This window comes from Pseudophryne corroboree, chromosome 6 (assembly GCF_028390025.1).
Source record: "Pseudophryne corroboree isolate aPseCor3 chromosome 6, aPseCor3.hap2, whole genome shotgun sequence".
In the NCBI taxonomy this organism is placed as follows: Eukaryota; Metazoa; Chordata; class Amphibia; order Anura; family Myobatrachidae; genus Pseudophryne; species Pseudophryne corroboree.
The window spans coordinates 759,050,564-759,068,226 of record NC_086449.1 but is presented as its reverse complement, the minus strand read 5'-3'; positions in this window follow the sequence as shown (position 1 = coordinate 759,068,226).

Here is a 17,663-nt window from a genome sequence, read left to right as displayed (position 1 = left end):
CATGCTGCTCGTCGCCTGGTCCCCCGTGCGTACACATCCCCGCAGGTTTTGTAAGGGACGCTCCAGCGTCTCGTGCGCATGGGATGTGTAAATACGGCGGAGTTTGTGAGCTTGTAGCGTGCGACTCGATCGTAACATATTTAACCCAAATAGCGTATATTATAGTTAGATATTCCCCTTAACAATGTCAGCAAGTATGGTAAGTTTAAAACTTCTTGGACAGAGAGATTCCTCTTTGCATGCTGGGAGGGCTCAGACAAAGGTTGGAGGGTAGTGTTTGGTGTCCAGCTGTGGGGTATTGAAGGGGTGTTGTGCCTATGATAGTTGGGAGGGATTCGTATGTTCCTGCGCATGGTTATGCGCAGAGGTAGAGAATAAGATGGATTGTATTCAGAATTAAATTAGAAATAAGTGCAGGGTAAGTAAATGGAATTCAGTCATTTCTTTCCCACAGACTGAATACAAAGGCCTTATTTACACTAAGCTTTGAGATTCTATGAAGAGGGCTTACACCTTTGTTTATGAATAGGACCAGGTTTCTCTCCAGAATAATGAGTGCTGAGTTGTCAATTGTCTCAACTGAAGGTGGGGTAAACAAAGCCCAGAGACAGAGTTTGTTTGGAAGATCCAAAACAATAGCTTTCCACAATACAACTAGACAGAGAGGAATTTAGAATACTAACAAGTCCTAGCCATCGCCCACTTCTTGTACTAACCAATGATCCCCGGTGCAGTACATGTCCCACCCCCTAACCAATGGAAAGAGAGCACACCGTGTCTATTGTAGTATGTCTTGAGTTAGTAAATAAATATAGCTTGCAATAGGCTTGGTCACACAAGACTCTGCAAGGTTTTCACACTGAAGGCTGGAGCCCTGGTCCAGGACTGCGCTTGCGATTCATTCCCACGTGTGTAAGTTCTCTGTGGCCATTTCGTTACTCTGTATGTATGCAATTGTTCTCTTGTAGCTAACCTATAAGTGTTTGCCATTTATTCTCTTTCTGTTTATTTGTATTTGCGATCGTTCGCTATTGTGTATATTCCTGTATAGTTATTCTGTTTAGTTATTAATGTTAGGACTGTAGTGTATAAGCTGTTAACTGTACTTTTCCCTTTTACTTACTAAAATCATCTAGTAAAGGTGTTGGAACCTTAGCAAGGAGTGTGTGTTTTACTAGTTATTATATAGGGTTTCTGAGCGTCTTAATCGCTCCAACAGCTTTCATATGATAAGGGTTAATCAGTGTTACATTGTGGTAATATTACAGTAATAAGGTTTACAGCATAAGCATACCCTTACAGTGTGTTGATAACAAGGTTTTCTGTGTGTAATTCAGTGAGCGTCAGCGCCGCTCGTATCCCGCTCTCGCGGTACAGCGTCTGCTACGCTAAGTGCGTACCATTACGGTACCTCGTGCGCCTATTGCGTACATTGTCTTTAATAAGTATATAGCTTAGGTTCAAGGTAAATATTTAGCTTTATCAGTACGCAAAGTCCGTACACTACGGAACCCTTTTACGCTAATAGCGTAAAAGGTGCCTAGTGTGAATTAAGTATAGCGGCCGCAGCGGCTAAAGGTTTAAAGTGTATTGACGGTGTGTTTAAGGTATAGCTTTTATTCCTGTAAAGATAATCGACATTATCAAAAGTCATGCCTCAGCAATCTGAAATGGGAAAAAACTGAATTACTACATAACCCATCTGCATTCTAAAATATAGCAAAATCTATGTTTGTGTTTATTTATTATTTTTCATCTGAGGCATTTTAACTTCAGAAAATAACAGGAGAAAGACAAAATGGAAATAAAGCTTTAAAGGAATGTAATAGGGGTAATTGTGCTAGATGCAGTGCCATCACATGTAATCACGGTATTTATATTGCTTAAAATGTGCCCCCCAAACTTCCATAGCAACACGATAGTGTGATTATAAGCTCCATTGTTACAAAAGCTAAAAGGTTTCCAATTACCTGTCTGCAAACCAACGAGAGTCGGGAAAGGCGAGAGATGCATTTTTCTCCTGCCTGTCGTTTTGGGCTTGCAGCATCTTCCCTAAAATACATTAATTGGATTTTAAACAGAGATATGAGACATGCTTCTCTGCAAGGCTGCTATCTGGCTGTCACTACTTGGCTGTTGTATAGCAAACCGATGATAAATTCCTAGTATACACAAGTATACCTGGCCAATGAAGCTGATTCTGATTCTGAGTACAGCCCCCGTTACATTCACACCTTGTGCAGGAGAAGACATACCCTCTGGTTTCACACTTGGTGACTTTAAGAACTGCTCATACTTAACCTGTGCATTCATTTTTTCCAAAAAACAAATTGCTAAAACATTAGTTTCATTATATTGCAACATACAGTAGTTTGTCCTTGTGCAAATTTAGGCAATGAAGTGTATTTGTTCCTTCTGTAATCCTATATGGCATATTCATCAACACTTGGGAGATAAAGAGGAGAAGATGAAGTGCCAACCAATCAGTTCCAAACTGTCCCTTTACAGACTGTGGGGCAGATGTATTAACCTGGAGAAGGCATAAGGAAGTGATAAACCAGTGATAAATGCAAGGTCATATACGCACCAGCCAATCAGCTCCTAAATGTTAATTTACATATTGGAGCTGATTGGCTGGTGTGTTTATCACTTGGCATTTCTCACTGGTTTATCGCTTCCTTATGCTGTCTCCAGGTTAATACATCTGCCCCTGTGTTTCTAAAATGACAGGAGCTGATTGATTGGTACTGTGGTGTCTATGTATTAAGCTTTGGAGAGCGATAAAGTCAATGGACATAAAGGGTCTAATTCAGACCTGATCGCGACAGCAAACTTTTTCTCGAAAGGGCAAAACCATGTGCAGTGCAGGTGGGGCAGATATAATGGTGTAAATTTACTAAGATGGGAGTTCTATTTAAAATGGGATGTTGCCCACATCAACCAATCAGATTCTACTTCTCATTTATCTAGCATATTCTAAAAGATAATACCTGGAATCTGATTGGTTGCTAAGGGGAACATCCCATCTTAAATAGAACTTCCATTTTAGTAAATTTACCCCAACATGTGCAGAGAGAGTTGGATTTGGGTGGGGTGTGTTCAAACTGAAATCAAAATAGTAGTGTAAAAATAAAACAGCCAGTATTTACCCTGCACAGAAACAAAATAACCCACCCAAATCTAACTCTCTCTGCACATGTTATATCTGCCCCACCTGAGAGCTAGATTTGGGTGTGATGTGTTCAAACTGAAATCTAAATTGCAGTGTAATAATAAACCAGCCAGTATTTACCCTGCACAGAAATAATATAACCACACCAAATATAACTCTCTCTGCACATGTTATATCTGCTACACCTGCAGTACACATGGTTTTGCCCAACTGCTAACAAATTTATTGCTGCGGTCAACTCTGAATTACCCCTTTTAGTGATGTGCACTGGACATTTTTCGGGTTTTGTGTTTTGGTTTTGGATTCAGTTCCGCGGCCGTGTTTTGGATTCGGACGCGTTTTGGCAAAACCTCACCGAAATTTTTTTGTCGGATTCGGGTGTGTTTTGGATTCGGGTGTTTTTTTTAAAAAAACCCTAAAAAACAGCTTAAATCATAGAATTTGGGGGTCATTTTGATCCCATAGTATTATTAACCTCAATAACCATAATTTTAATTCATTTCCAGTCTATTCTGAACACCTCACACCTCACAATATTATTTTTAGTCCTAAAATTTGCACCGAGGTCGCTGGATGGCTAAGCTTAGCGACACAAGTGACCGACACAAACACCTGGCCCATCTAGGAGTGGCACTGCAGTGTCAGGCAGGATGGCACTTCAAAAAAATTGTCCCCAAACAGCACATGATGCAAAGAAAAAAAGAGGCGCACCAAGGTCGCTGTGTGACTAAGCTAAGCGACACAAGTGGCCGACACAAACACCTGGCCCGTCTAGGAGTGGCACTGCAGTGTCAGGCAGGATGGCACTTCAAAAAAATTGTCCCCAAACAGCACATGATGCAAAGAAAAAAAGAGTCGCAGCAAGGTCGCTGTGTGACTAAGCTAAGCGACACAAGTGGCCGACACAAACACCTGGCCCATCTAGGAGTGGCACTGCAGTGTCAGGCAGGATGGCACTTCAAAAAAATTGTCCCCAAACAGCACATGATGCAAAGAAAAATGAAAGAAAAAAGAGGTGCAAGATGGAATTGTCCTTGGGCCCCCCCACCCACCCTTATGTTGTATAAACAGGACATGCACACTTTAACGAACCCATCATTTCAGCGACAGGGTCTGCCACACGACTGTGACTGAAATGACTGGTTGGTTTGGGCCCCCACCAAAAAGAAGCAATCAATCTCTCCTTGCACAAACTGGCTCTACAGAGGCAAGATGTCCACCTCATCATCATCCTCCGATTCCTCACCCCTTTCACTGTGTACATCCCCCTCCTCACAGATTATTAATTCGTCCCCACTGGAATCCACCATCTCAGGTCCCTGTGTACTTTGTGGAGGCAATTGCTGCTGGTGAATGTCTCCACGGAGGAATTGATTATAATTCATTTTGATGAACATCATCTTCTCCACATTTTCTGGAAGTAACCTCGTACGCCGATTGCTGACAAGGTGAGCGGCTGCACTAAACACTCTTTCGGAGTACACACTGGAGGGAGGGCAACTTAGGTAGAATAAAGCCAGTTTGTGCAAGGGCCTCCAAATTGCCTCTTTTTCCTGCCAGTATACGTACGGACTGTCTGACGTGCCTACTTGGATGCGGTCACTCATATAATCCTCCATATGATTCTCTCACCATTGAAAGAATGGTGAAGTGACACTAGACGACATGTCAGTAATCGTTAGCAGGTCCTTCAGTCCGGACCAGATGTCAGCACTCGCTCCAGACTGCCCTGCATCACCGCCAGCGGGTGGGCTCGGAATTCTTAGCCTTTTCCTCGCACCCCCAGTTGCGGGAGAATGTGAAGGAGGAGATGTTGACGGGTCACGTTCCGCTTGACTTGACAATTTTCTCACCAGCAGGTCTTTGAACCTCTGCAGACTTGTGTCTGCCGGAAAGAGAGATACAACGTAGGTTTTAAATCTAGGATCGAGCACGGTGGCCAAAATGTAGTGCTCTGATTTCAACAGATTGACCACCCGTGAATCCTGGTTAAGCGAATTAAGGGCTCCATCCACAAGTCCGACATGCCTAGCGGAATCGCTCTGTTTTAGCTCCTCCTTCAATGTCTCCAGCTTCTTCTGCAAAAGCCTGATGAGGGGAATGACCTGACTCAGGCTGGCAGTGTCTGAACTGACTTCACGTGTGGCAAGTTCAAAGGGTTGCAGAACCTTGCACAACGTTGAAATCATTCTCCACTGCGCTTGAGTCAGGTGCATTCCCCCTCCTTTGCCTATATCGTGGGCAGATGTATAGGGTTGAATGGCCTTTTGCTGCTCCTCCATCCTCTGAAGCATATAGAGGGTTGAATTCCACCTCGTTACCACCTCTTGCTTCAGATGATGGCAGGGCAGGTTCAGGACTGTTTGGTGGTGCTCCAGTCTTCTGTACGCGGTGGCTGAATGCCGAAAGTGGCCCGCAATTCTTCGGGCCACCGACAGCATCTCTTACACGCCCCTGTCGTTTTTTTAAATAATTCTGCACCACCAAATTCAATGTATGTGCAAAACATGGGACGTGCTGGAATTTGCCCAGATGTAATGCACGCACAATATTGCTGGTGTTGTCCGATGTCACAAATCCCCAGGAGAGTCCAATTGGGGTAAGCCATTCTGCGATGATCTTCCTCAGTTTCCGTAAGAGGTTGTCAGCTGTGTGCCTCTTCTGGAAAGCGGTGATACAAAGCGTAGCCTGCCTAGGAACGAGTTGGCGTTTGCGAGATGCTGCTACTGGTGCCGCCGCTGCTGTTCTTGCTGCGGGAGGCATTACATCTACCCAGTGGGCTGTCACAGTCATATAGTCCTGAGTCTGCCCTGCTCCACTTGTCCACATGTCCGTGGTTAAGTGGACATTGGGTACAACTGCATTTTTTAGGACACTGGTGACTCTTTTTCTGAGGTCTGTGTACATTTTCGGTATCGCCTGCCTAGAGAAATGGAACCTAGATGGTATTTGGTACCGGGGACACAGTACCTCAATCAAGTCTCTATTTGCCTCTGAATTAACGGTGGATACCGGAACCACGTTTCTCACCGCCCAGGCTGCCAAGGCCTGAGTTATCTGCTTTGCAGCAGGATGACTGCTGTGATATTTCATCTTCCTCGCAAAAGACTGTTGGACAGTCAATTGCTTACTGAAAGTAGTACAAGTGGTCTTCCGACTTCCCCTCTGGGATGACGATCGACTCCCAGCAGCTAAAACAGCAGCGCCAGCAGCAGTAGGCGTTACACTCAAGGATGCATCAGAGGAATCCCAGGCAGGAGAGGACTCGTCAGACTTGCCAGTGACATGGCCTGCAGGACTATTGGCTTTCCTGGGTAAGGAGGAAATTGACACTGAGGGAGTTGGTGGTGTGGTTTGCAGGAGCTTGGTTACAAGAGGAAGGGATTTAGTGGTCAGTGGACTGCTTCCGCTGTCACCCAAAGTTTTTGAACTTGTCACTGACTTATGATGAATGCGCTGCAGGTGACGTATAAGGGAGGATGTTCCGAGGTGGTTAACGTCCTTACCCCTACTTATTACTGCTTGACAAAGGCAACACACGGCTTGACACCTGTTGTCCGCATTTGTGTTGAAATAATTCCACACCGAAGAGCTGATTTTTTTTGTATTTTGACCATGCATGTCAATGGCCATATTCGTCCCACGGACAACAGGTGTCTCCCCGGGTGCCTGACTCAAACAAACCACCTCACCATCAGAATCCTCCTTGTCAATTTCCTCCCCAGCGCCAGCAACACCCATATCCTCATCCTGGTGTACTTCAACAGTGACATCTTCAATTTGACTATCAGGAACTGGACTGCGGGTGCTCCTTCCAGCACTTGCATGGGGCGTGCAAATGGTGGAAGGCGCCACCTCTCCCCGTCCAGTGTTGAGAAGGTCGGGCATCGCAACCGACACAATTGGACTCTCCTTGGGGATTTGTGATTTAGAAGAACGCACAGTTCTTTGCTGTGCTTTTGCCAGCTTAAGTCTTTTCATTTTTCTAGCGGGAGGATGAGAGTGCTTCCATCCTCATGGGAAGCTGAACCACTAGCCATGAACATAGGCCAGGGCCTCAGCCGTTCCTTGCCACTCCATGTCGTAAATGACATATTGGCAAGTTTACGCTTCTCATCAGACGCTTTCAATTTAGATTTTTGGGTCATTTTACTGAACTTTTGTTTTTTGGATTTTACATGCTCTCTACTATGACATTGGGCATCGGCCTTGGCAGACGACGTTGATGGCATTTCATTGTCTCGGCCATGACTAGTGGCAGCAGCTTCAGCACGAGGTGGAAGTGGATCTTGATCTTTCCCTATTTTAACCTCCACATTTTTGCTCTCCATTTTTGAATGTGTGGAATTATATGCCAGTATCAATAGCAATGGCCTACTACTATATATACTGCGCACAACTAAAATGCACCACAGGTATAGAATGTAGATGGATAGTATACTTAATGACGACACAGAGGTAGGTACAGCAGTGGCCTTCCGTACCGTACTGCTATATATAGTATACTGGTGGTCACTGTGTCAGCAAACTGCAAAACTAAAATGCACCACAGGTATAGAATGTAGATGGATAGTATACTTAATGACGACACAGAGGTAGCTACAGCAGTGGCCTTCCGTACCGTACTGCTATATATAGTATACTGGTGGTCACTGTGTCAGCAAACTACAAAACTAAAATACACCACAGGTATAGAATGTAGATGGATAGTATACTTAATGAAGACACAGAGGTAGGTACAGCAGTGGCCTTCCGTACCGTACTGCTATATATAGTATACTGGTGGTCACTGTGTCAGCAAACTGCAAAACTAAAATGCACCACAGGTATAGAATGTAGATGGATAGTATACTTAATGACGACACAGAGGTAGGTACAGCAGTGGCCTTCCGTACCGTACTGCTATATATAGTATACTGGTGGTCACTGTGTCAGCAAACTGCAAAACTAAAATGCATCACAGGTATAGAATGTAGATGGATAGTATACTTAATGACGACACAGAGGTAGGTACAGCAGTGGCCTTCCATACCGTACTGCTATATATAGTATACTGGTGGTCACTGTGTCAGCAAACTGCAAAACTAAAATGCACCACAGGTATAGAATGTAGATGGATAGTATACTTAATGATGACACAGAGGTAGGTACAGCAGTGGCCTTCCGTACCGTACTGCTATATATAGTATACTGGTGGTCACTGTGTCAGCAAACTGCAAAACTAAAATGCACCACAGGTATAGAATGTAGATGGGTAGTATACTTAATGAAGACACAGAGGTAGGTACAGCAGTGGCCTTCCGTACCGTACTGCTATATATAGTATACTGGTGGTCACTGTGTCAGCAAACTGCAAAACTAAAATGCACCACAGGTATAGAATGTAGATGGATAGTATACTTAATGATGACACAGAGGTAGGTACAGCAGTGGCCTTCCATACCGTACTGCTATATATAGTATACTGGTGGTCACTGTGTCAGCAAACTGCAAAACTAAAATGCACCACAGGTATAGAATGTAGATGGATAGTATACTTAATGACGACACAGAGGTAGGTACAGCAGTGGCCTTCCGTACCGTACTGCTATATATAGTATACTGGTGGTCACTGTGTCAGCAAACTGCAAAACTAAAATGCACCACAGGTATAGAATGTAGATGGATTGTATACTTAATGACGACACAGAGGTAGGTACAGCAGTGGCCTTCCGTACCGTACTGCTATATATAGTATACTGGTGGTCACTGTGTCATCAAAACTCTGCACTATACTCCTGCTATATAATATTATACTGGTGGTCCCCAGTCCCCACAATAAAGCAGCACACTGAGCACAGATATGGAGTGTTTTTCAGGCAGAGAACGTATAATACTGGTGGTCACTGTCAGCAAAACTCTGCACTGTACTCCTGCTATATAATACAGCTGCTCCCCAGTCCCTACAATTAAGCAATGTGAGCACAGATATATGCAGCACACTGAGCACAGATAAGGAGTGTTTTTCAGGCAGACAACGTATTACTGGTGGTCACTGTCAGCAAAACTCTGCACTGTACTCCTCCTATATAATACAGCTGCTCCCCAGTCCCCACAAATAAGGAATAAGCACAAATATTTTTGCATCAAGATTAATAAACGGAGAGGACGCCAGCCACGTCCTCTCCCTAACATTTCCAATGCACGAGTGAAAATGGCGGCGACGCGCGGCTGCTTATATAGAATCCGAATCTCGCGAGAATCCGACAGCGGGATGATGACGTTCGGGCGCGCTCGGGTTACCCGAGCCATACGGGAGAATCCGTGTAAAAAGGGTGAAGTTCGGGGGGGTTCGGTTTCCGAGAAACCGAACCCGCTCATCACTACCCCCTATATGCCAATTTGCAATTGGTGCAAAGTTCCTCTTCTTTATTCTAGCATTATTAATTACATTTTACTATTCTTCAAGAAGTGATATTATTCAACTCTGATTTGGATAAATATGGTAAGACAAGAGGAGCAAGAGAGTTGCTCTGTTGTAGCACCGAGGACCTTGATAAAAGAGCAAATACTCCTTACCGGATGTAGATCATTGGGTCAACCAGAAGTAGGTCGACAGTCAGGGGAATAAGTAGAACTTTGTGGGCCCCACAGCAATATCCTGAAAGGCCCCACCCCCTGGCGTTGTCATTACAATGCCCTTAGGGAGAGACAGTGAGGGGAGTGAGAGACCAAAAGGATGTCAGAGGGAGAGAGAGAGAGAGAGAGAGGAGCAAGAAGAGAGATAGAGATGGGGGGTCAGGGAAAAAGAAAGGGTTTCATGGAAAAAGAGGGAATGAGAGAAAGAAAAAGAGGATGTCTGGGTAAAAGAGAGAAAGGGATGAGGGGAAAGAGAGAGAGGGGGCATCAGGGAGGGAGAAAGAGTTAGTCAGAAAGAGAAAGGACAAGGGAGCGATAGAGGGAAAGACAGAGAAGGAGAGAACAAGAGAAAGGGTGTAAGGGAGGGAGAGAGAAAGAAAGAGAGAAATAGTGTGTCAGGGAGAGAGAAAGAAAGAGAGTTTCAGGGAAATAGGGAGTCAGGGAGAGAGATGGTGTCAGGCGGAGAGTGAGAGAGTGTCAGGGAGATGGAGAGTGTGTCTGGGAGAGAGACAGTGTCAGGGAGAGAAAGAAAGTGTCAGAGAGAGACTGTCAGGGAGAGAGAGACAGTGTCAGGGAGAGAGAGAGTGACAGTGGCAGGAAGAGAGAAAGGGAGAGAGACAATGTCAGGGAGATAGAGAAAGGGAGAGAGACAGTGTTAGGGCGAGAGAGAGGGATAGAGATGGGGTCAGGGAGAGAGACAGACAGTGTCAAGGAGAGAGGAAGTTTGTCAGAAAGAGAGTAAGGGAGTAAGGGAGAGAGGGAGAGAGAGAAACAGTGTCAGGGAGAGAGTAAAAAGAGAGACAGGAGCAAGACAAAAAGAGTGTTAGGGAGACAGAGGGGAGAGAGGGAGAGGGAGGGGTAGTAAGCAGTACTACCTGACTCCACAAGAGGTCTCTGATGGGGGCGGGAACTTCTCAGCATTAGGCCCCACCCCCAAATGCCCAAGAATCGTGGCACTCAAAAACCAGCCAGGTAGCTTTCCCCTCCCCCTGCTGCATCCTCTGTGCGGCTGCAGCCTCAGGGGAACAGGCAGGAGGGTTTATGTAATTGGTGGCCATTAGCAGGGGTGAAGGGAAGCTATGGGCCTTAGAGGCATTCCATGATGGGGTGCAGAAGGAGCAGTGGGCCCTCAAAGAATCCTTGACCATCATAGCATTTGCAACCCCTGCACCCATGGTAGTTACACCACTGTCGACAGTCAATAGGACCCCAAATGGTTGACATGCACTAGGTCAACTGGGTCAAAAGGGAGACAGGAAAAAAGGTAGAGACCACACAAGGTCGACAGGTACAAAAGATAGACACAGTGAAAAGGTCAACAAGGGAATGATGGACACAAAAAAAGTTGACCCAAGTTTTTCTTGTGCCATCTGGTTTGTTTAACAACATATAAGTCAAATTAGCAGAAAATTGTACCCTTGTGGGATCGCTTCACTTGCCACGCTTTGGGCAAGGTACCTTGCTCTGCTACCACTGTTACTATTCCCCCCCCCCCAGCTTGCAGTCACACGTACTAATAACCCCACCCCACCCCTACCCCAATGGTGATTGCAGCCGCGGGCAGTAGGAATCACCCTTCCCTGGAACTTCCTCCCTCCTTCCCCAGTCAGTGACGGAGGTGCTGTTGTCAATGAGAGCTGGAGGGGTTGGGATCAACAAACACATAGCCCACCCCTCCAGCCACTGACCTCACTGCGTTTCACTTCTAAAAAGTGCCTAAAAGGTAATATATACTGTATGTAGTCTCTGTAAAACATAAGACTTTGTCTAGATAACATTGATCAAAACCCGATATTTAAAAATAATTGGTTGTGCATCTCTATTCAATTAAATACATATATTAAATGTAAATAAAATACTGATATTAAATACATGAATAAACTAAACAATAAATGCTAACTGCAACCATCCATAAATCATAATGTATACCAGTTATTTAACTGTAACCCATAAGCACTGTGTTAGAGGAGACAATTAAGGCCCAATGTTTCATTGAGTCCTTTGAGATATAAGGTATCCACAGCAAAGATCCATTTTTTCTCAAGTTGTGCAATTTTTTGGACTTATCCTCCCCCATGTAGGAATACCGGTACCTGATCTATAATTCTATACCTTAGTTTGGCCATTCCGTGCTTGGCTTGTGTAGAATGTCTGGCCACAGGTTGTTTGCTGTTGCCTGGCTGAGCAATGTTGTGTAATTCTTTCTTTAAATTGGCGCTCTGTCTTGCCCATTTAGTACAAACCAAATGGGCAAGACATGGACTAAAAAGGTTTTCTCCCCAGGGGTCCAATTGGTCTAGAAGCAATCCAAATTATTGGTCACCACTGTCACATATAATGCAGAAAAGACATGTATTCCTTAACAGCAATATGCTTTAAAACAACAAACCTGAAAAAAACCCTCACTCCTGGTGTTAATAAACAATATGCCCCAAGGTCCTATTTTAACAAATTAAAGATGAATTAGTTTAAATTTGTGTTTATGAAAGTTGTCTCATAATTTACGTAAACATCATTAACGGCTGAGCTGTTTATTATCTGTCTATTACCTTCTTTTACCACATGTTGTTTTTATTTGACTTTGTAACATTTTACGCTCTTTTATAATACGTTAGATGCATTGATGTTTTTTTTTTTAAATATATAATGGAGACCTATCCTGGGATTTTGTGTAGTTTTATATTCATTATATTTGTAAGTGTAAATTAATTATTTTGCCACCTAAATCCGCAAGACATTAATGAGATGTCACCACCAGGTGGCGTTTATTGGTGTTCATTAATTTCTCATGTCCTGTCAGCAAATGTGCTGGACTACTGCTAAAATATTACCAAGACAGGAAGCATGCCTCCAGTGGCGGCATGACAAAGTGTAGAATATAGTATGCAATAAAATGTATTATGGGTCATCCCTTATCTGGCTAGTGTCTACACTAATGAAAATCATAGATTCAAAATATCTACGCTGTTTATAATGCTATACTTTTAGAACAAATGAGCTGAACTTTATTTGCTTGTCTCTTTAATGCATTATAATGCTCCCAATGCATTAAGAAATAGATCAACAAAATAACATTTATAATAAATATATTATGAAGGTTTGTAGCCATATATAATATACTCTGTATTCCCGATGCTAAAGAAATTAAAGCAGGACCATGTGCAATAAAGTAAATATGTATTTTCCTTTGCATAAGTATTATTGGGTATTGCAATTATCAGACAAATTAGAAGTATAGTGAACAGGGCTGTAGAGAGATTGCCCGAGCCCCGGTAATGTTGTGGGAGTGGCCTAATCACACACGTGTGACCATGCCCCTTTTTACAAAAACCCATGATGTTTATGTGCAGCAGAGGGGCAGATCCAGAGGGGTGCGATCAGTGTGATCACTAACCCCCTGCAGGCAGAGGAGACTGCTGCACTTAGTGCCAGCAGCTTCCTGGACCCTTCATGGCCCGTCACACTGGGCTGGGCTGGGGAGAGAGGAGACAGCTAACTGACAGGTAAGAAGGGAGGGGTAAGCCTGGTTCTGGGTAATTAGTACCCTCTACACCCCCCTCTGAGAACCACTTATAGTGTATGTTCGTACTTCTACATAACTCATTCAGCCAATGAGCGTACGGTGGCATTATACACAGGGCATGCAATATACACAGATGTTTGAGGATAGGTTTGTTCTGAATGGATGATAAAACACTTAGATTATGAGCAAAGCTTGCCACCGGACCCGAAACGTGGCAAGCTCAGCGACCCCGCGAGTGGACACGTTGCGCTCACTGACGGGATTCCGGCTATCGGGTTCCTGGCATCAGTCTCCTGACCACTGGGATTACGACAGCTGGGATAGCATACTGATTCCTTTCGCAGATAGATACAGTATCCTGAAAATGTGAGCTGTAGGGGGTATATGGGGACTGGAGTTGAGAAACACTGGTCTACATCAAAGGAGCCCCTTACCTCATCACCATTGATTTCTATGACTGATGATCCAGAATCACTTAACAGTTTGATTTGTTTGTCATTGAATTAGGTACACTCTTTATCCATTTTTGCATTATATACTGTAGTATGGATACAGTCTAAAAGTGTTCATTACCATAAATGTTACTGGTGTCCAAATAGCTAATTCAGTGCGAGTTGCAGACATTTTAAGGTTACAGTAGTTTACACTTGTACTGCTTATCCTCAGCTGTTTTAATATTATGGCCGGAGGGACCTTGTTAGGGTCTCCTGCCCTGTGCTGCCACGTCGTCAAGGCAACCGGGAGACAAGTGCTAGCAGAGTAACCTGAGCGCAGCTGATACTCCGGTTCGGGTCTTTTGCTGTGCAGTGGTTACAGGCTCTGTGCACGGCAGGGGATCCGGTGCTGGTTTTTGTGCTCACAGTCTGTGAGGTCTGAGTGGGGCGTGGACAGCACCTGCTATATAAGGCCTCTTCTCAGGTTAAGCAGATGCTGCTGAATCTTTGTTGGTTAGTCAGTTCCTGAAAGTTAGCCAGTACTGTGTAGCTTTGTATTTGTTGTTGCTTACTGCAAATAGGCCTGGGGATTTGGTACTACACTCTGCCAATCCAGACCTAGCAGTAAGACTGGAGTCAGTCGTTTAACTTGCTGGGGTTCTTTTGCTACTCTGTGAACTTAGCAAGTTTGCGGCTGTATTCTCAGATTTGCCTGCCTAAATCCTGTCTCACTGTGCAAGGTGTTCAGGTGTCAGTTTAGTGGCAGTAAGCTGAACCTGTGCACTGCAAGTGAGGATTAGGATTGTGGAGACTCTCCTTGTGTCTATCATTCCATCTCTGACCAAGGAGTTTACTGCCACACCCGTTGGTAACCCTTTAGGGTTTTGCTGTTGCCCTTAGCAACAGCATTTCGGGTTCTCTACGTATTAAAACACAACATCTTGCTTTTTCCATCTGAGCATTACTAATACTAGGGAGACACCCAGTTTCTTAGCCTCTGGGCTTCTCTGTTCACTTTGTGTTTATTTTGTTACCCTATCACCTTCTGTGTACGTAATGTCATATTCCCCAGTCTGTCTGTGAGTTCATTTGTTTTGCATCCCTATCCGTTCAGACACCAGTACATTCCTGCAGGCACTGGTGTGCATAACAGTTCAAACACCAGTACATTCCTGCAGGCACTGGTGTGCATAACAGTTCAGACACCAGTACATTCCTGCAGGCACTGGTGTGCATAACATATTCAGCAGCCTAATACTCCTGTTGAAATTTTGTGGGAATATGGAGCATACCCCTCAAAATACGTTGCAACAGGTGGTCGATCAAGTGCAGGTCCTGACTCGACAATTTAATGATTTGTCCATTAAAATGCACACCTCCCAGGCCGCTGGCGGAGCTCCCGCAGCAGCAGCACCTTCAGGGGTTAAGGAGCCGAAAGTAAATCTCGCGGATCGTTTTTCTGGAGATCGCTCGCAGTTCTTTTGTTTCAAGGAGAGCTGCAAGCTATACTTCCGGCTTAGGCCTCAGTCTTCTGGGTCGGAGATTCAGCGGGTGGGCATAGAGATTTCCATGCTACAAGGAGACCCACAGGTCTGGGCATATGGGTTGCAGCCTGACTGTCCGTCGCTTAAAAGTGTTGATGCTTTTTTTACGGCCCTGGGCATGTTGTATGATGACCCTGACAAGACGGCCTCAGCCGAGGCTAAGATTTCGATCCTTAAGCAAGGTCGAAGGCCAGTTGAGGTTTACTGTACGGAGTTTCGGAGGTTGGCCCATGATGCCCAGTGGAATGACCCAGCTCTGAGACACCAGTACCGAAGAGGTCTTTCTAACCAGATAAAAGACCAACTGGTACAATATCCCTTGCCTGATAGCTTGGATCAGCTCATGCAGTTATCCATCCGGGTGGATAGACGGCTGAGAGAGCGTAGGTTCGAAAGGGAGACCGAGGTTTCCTTCTTTCCCAAGGGAACCTCAGACTCTAAGGAATTTTCCGAGGAGCCTATGCAGATTGGGGCTACCCGCCTCTCCTCGCGTGAGAAGACGCGGAGGAGACAGCAAGGGTTGTGTTTGTACTGTGGGAATAAAGGTCATGTGGTAGTATCATGCCCAGAAAAGCCGGAAAACTTCAGGGCCTGAGGGTGATGGGAAATATCCTGTCAGGCCAGAAGTCAGAATTTCCCAAGAAGACTTTTATCATTCCGGTGACCTTGAAGATCCTCGGTCAAATTGTCAAGACTGAGGCCTTTGTGGACAGTGGGGCCGACGGGGTTTTTATGGACCGCCAATTCGCCCTGAAACACTCTGTTCCCTTAGTACCCTTGGCATCGGAAATTGAGATTTGTGGGTTAAACGGGGAACCATTATCCCAAGGTAAAATTACCTCTTGCACTAGCCAAAATTGTCCTTTTATGTGACTGTCTGTACTTTTGCCCCATTGGTGTTGGGGTTACCCTGGTTAAGGGCCCACAATCCTCAATTTGACTGGGTCTCTGGGGAGATTCTTAGTTGGGGTACTGATTGTTTCAGGAGTTGCTTGAGCCTTCCAGTCAGGCTCTCGCAGCTAAGTTTGCCAGGATTGCCAGGGTGTTATGCAGATTTTGCGGACGTGTTCTCCAAAAAAGTTGCAGAGGTACTACCTCCCCATCGCCCCTATGACTGTGCCATTGATTTGTTGCCAAATGCTAAGGTTCCCAAGAGCAGGTTGTACTCCCTGTCACGTCCTGAGACTCAGGCTATGGCAGAGTACATTCAGGAGAACTTGGCTAAGGGATTTATCAGACCTTCACAGTCTCCAGTTGGGTCGGGGTTCTTCTTCGTGGGTAAAAAGGACGGTTCGTTGCGACCCTGCATCGACTTCAGGGAATTGAACCGTATCACGATTAAAAACTCATACCCACTGCCTCTCATTTCGGTCTTGTTTGACCAGCTTCGTACTGCCACCATTTTTTCTAAGATTGATCTACGCGGTGCGTACAATCTAATCCGAATAAGAGAGGGGGATGAATGGAAGACTGCCTTTAATACCCACTCAGGGCATTATGAATATTTGGTGATGCCTTTTGGGCTCTGTAATGCCCCGGCAGTCTTCCAGGATTTCATGAATGATGTACTCAGGGAATATTTGGATAGATTCTTAGTTGTATACTTAGATGACATCCTAATCTTCTCCCATTCCCTGGAGGAACATCGGAAGCATGTACGCTTAGTCCTCCAGAAACTCAGAGACCACCGGCTTGGGGCGAAGCTGGAGAAGTGCGAATTTGAAGTTCAGCAAATCGCATTTCTAGGATATATTATCTCCCCAGAAGGTTTCCAAATGGAGGGTTCCAAGGTACAGGCAGTCCTGGATTGGGTGCAGCCCACTAGTTTGAAGGCACTTCAGCGTTTCCTGGGCTTTGCAAATTTTTATAGACGATTTATCGCTGGATTTTCGTCTATAGTGGCGCCCTTGGTGGCACTCACTAAGAAAGGGGCGGATGTTGCTCACTGGTCTTGTGAGGCTAAAGCGGCTTTTGCCCGTCTCAAAAGGGCATTTGTATCGGCCAAGGTGCTGCGACACCCAGATCCAGAGCGTCCTTTTGTGGTGGAGGTGGATGCCTCTGAGATGGGTATTGGGGCAGTGCTCTCTCAGATGGGAGTGTCTGATAATCGCCTTCATCCCTGTGCTTACTTTTCCCGTAAATTTTCGCCTGCCGAGATGAATTATGACGTGGGTAACCGGGAATTGTTGGCTATTAAGGATGCACTCGAGGAGTGGAGACACTGGCTTGAGGGGGCTAAGTTTGTGGTCTCAATTCTCACCGACCATAAGAATCTGGCATATTTAGAGTCAGCGAAGCATCTCAATGCCAGGCAGGCACGATGGGCTTTGTTTTTTGCTCGCTTTAATTTTTTGATAACATATCGCCCTGGG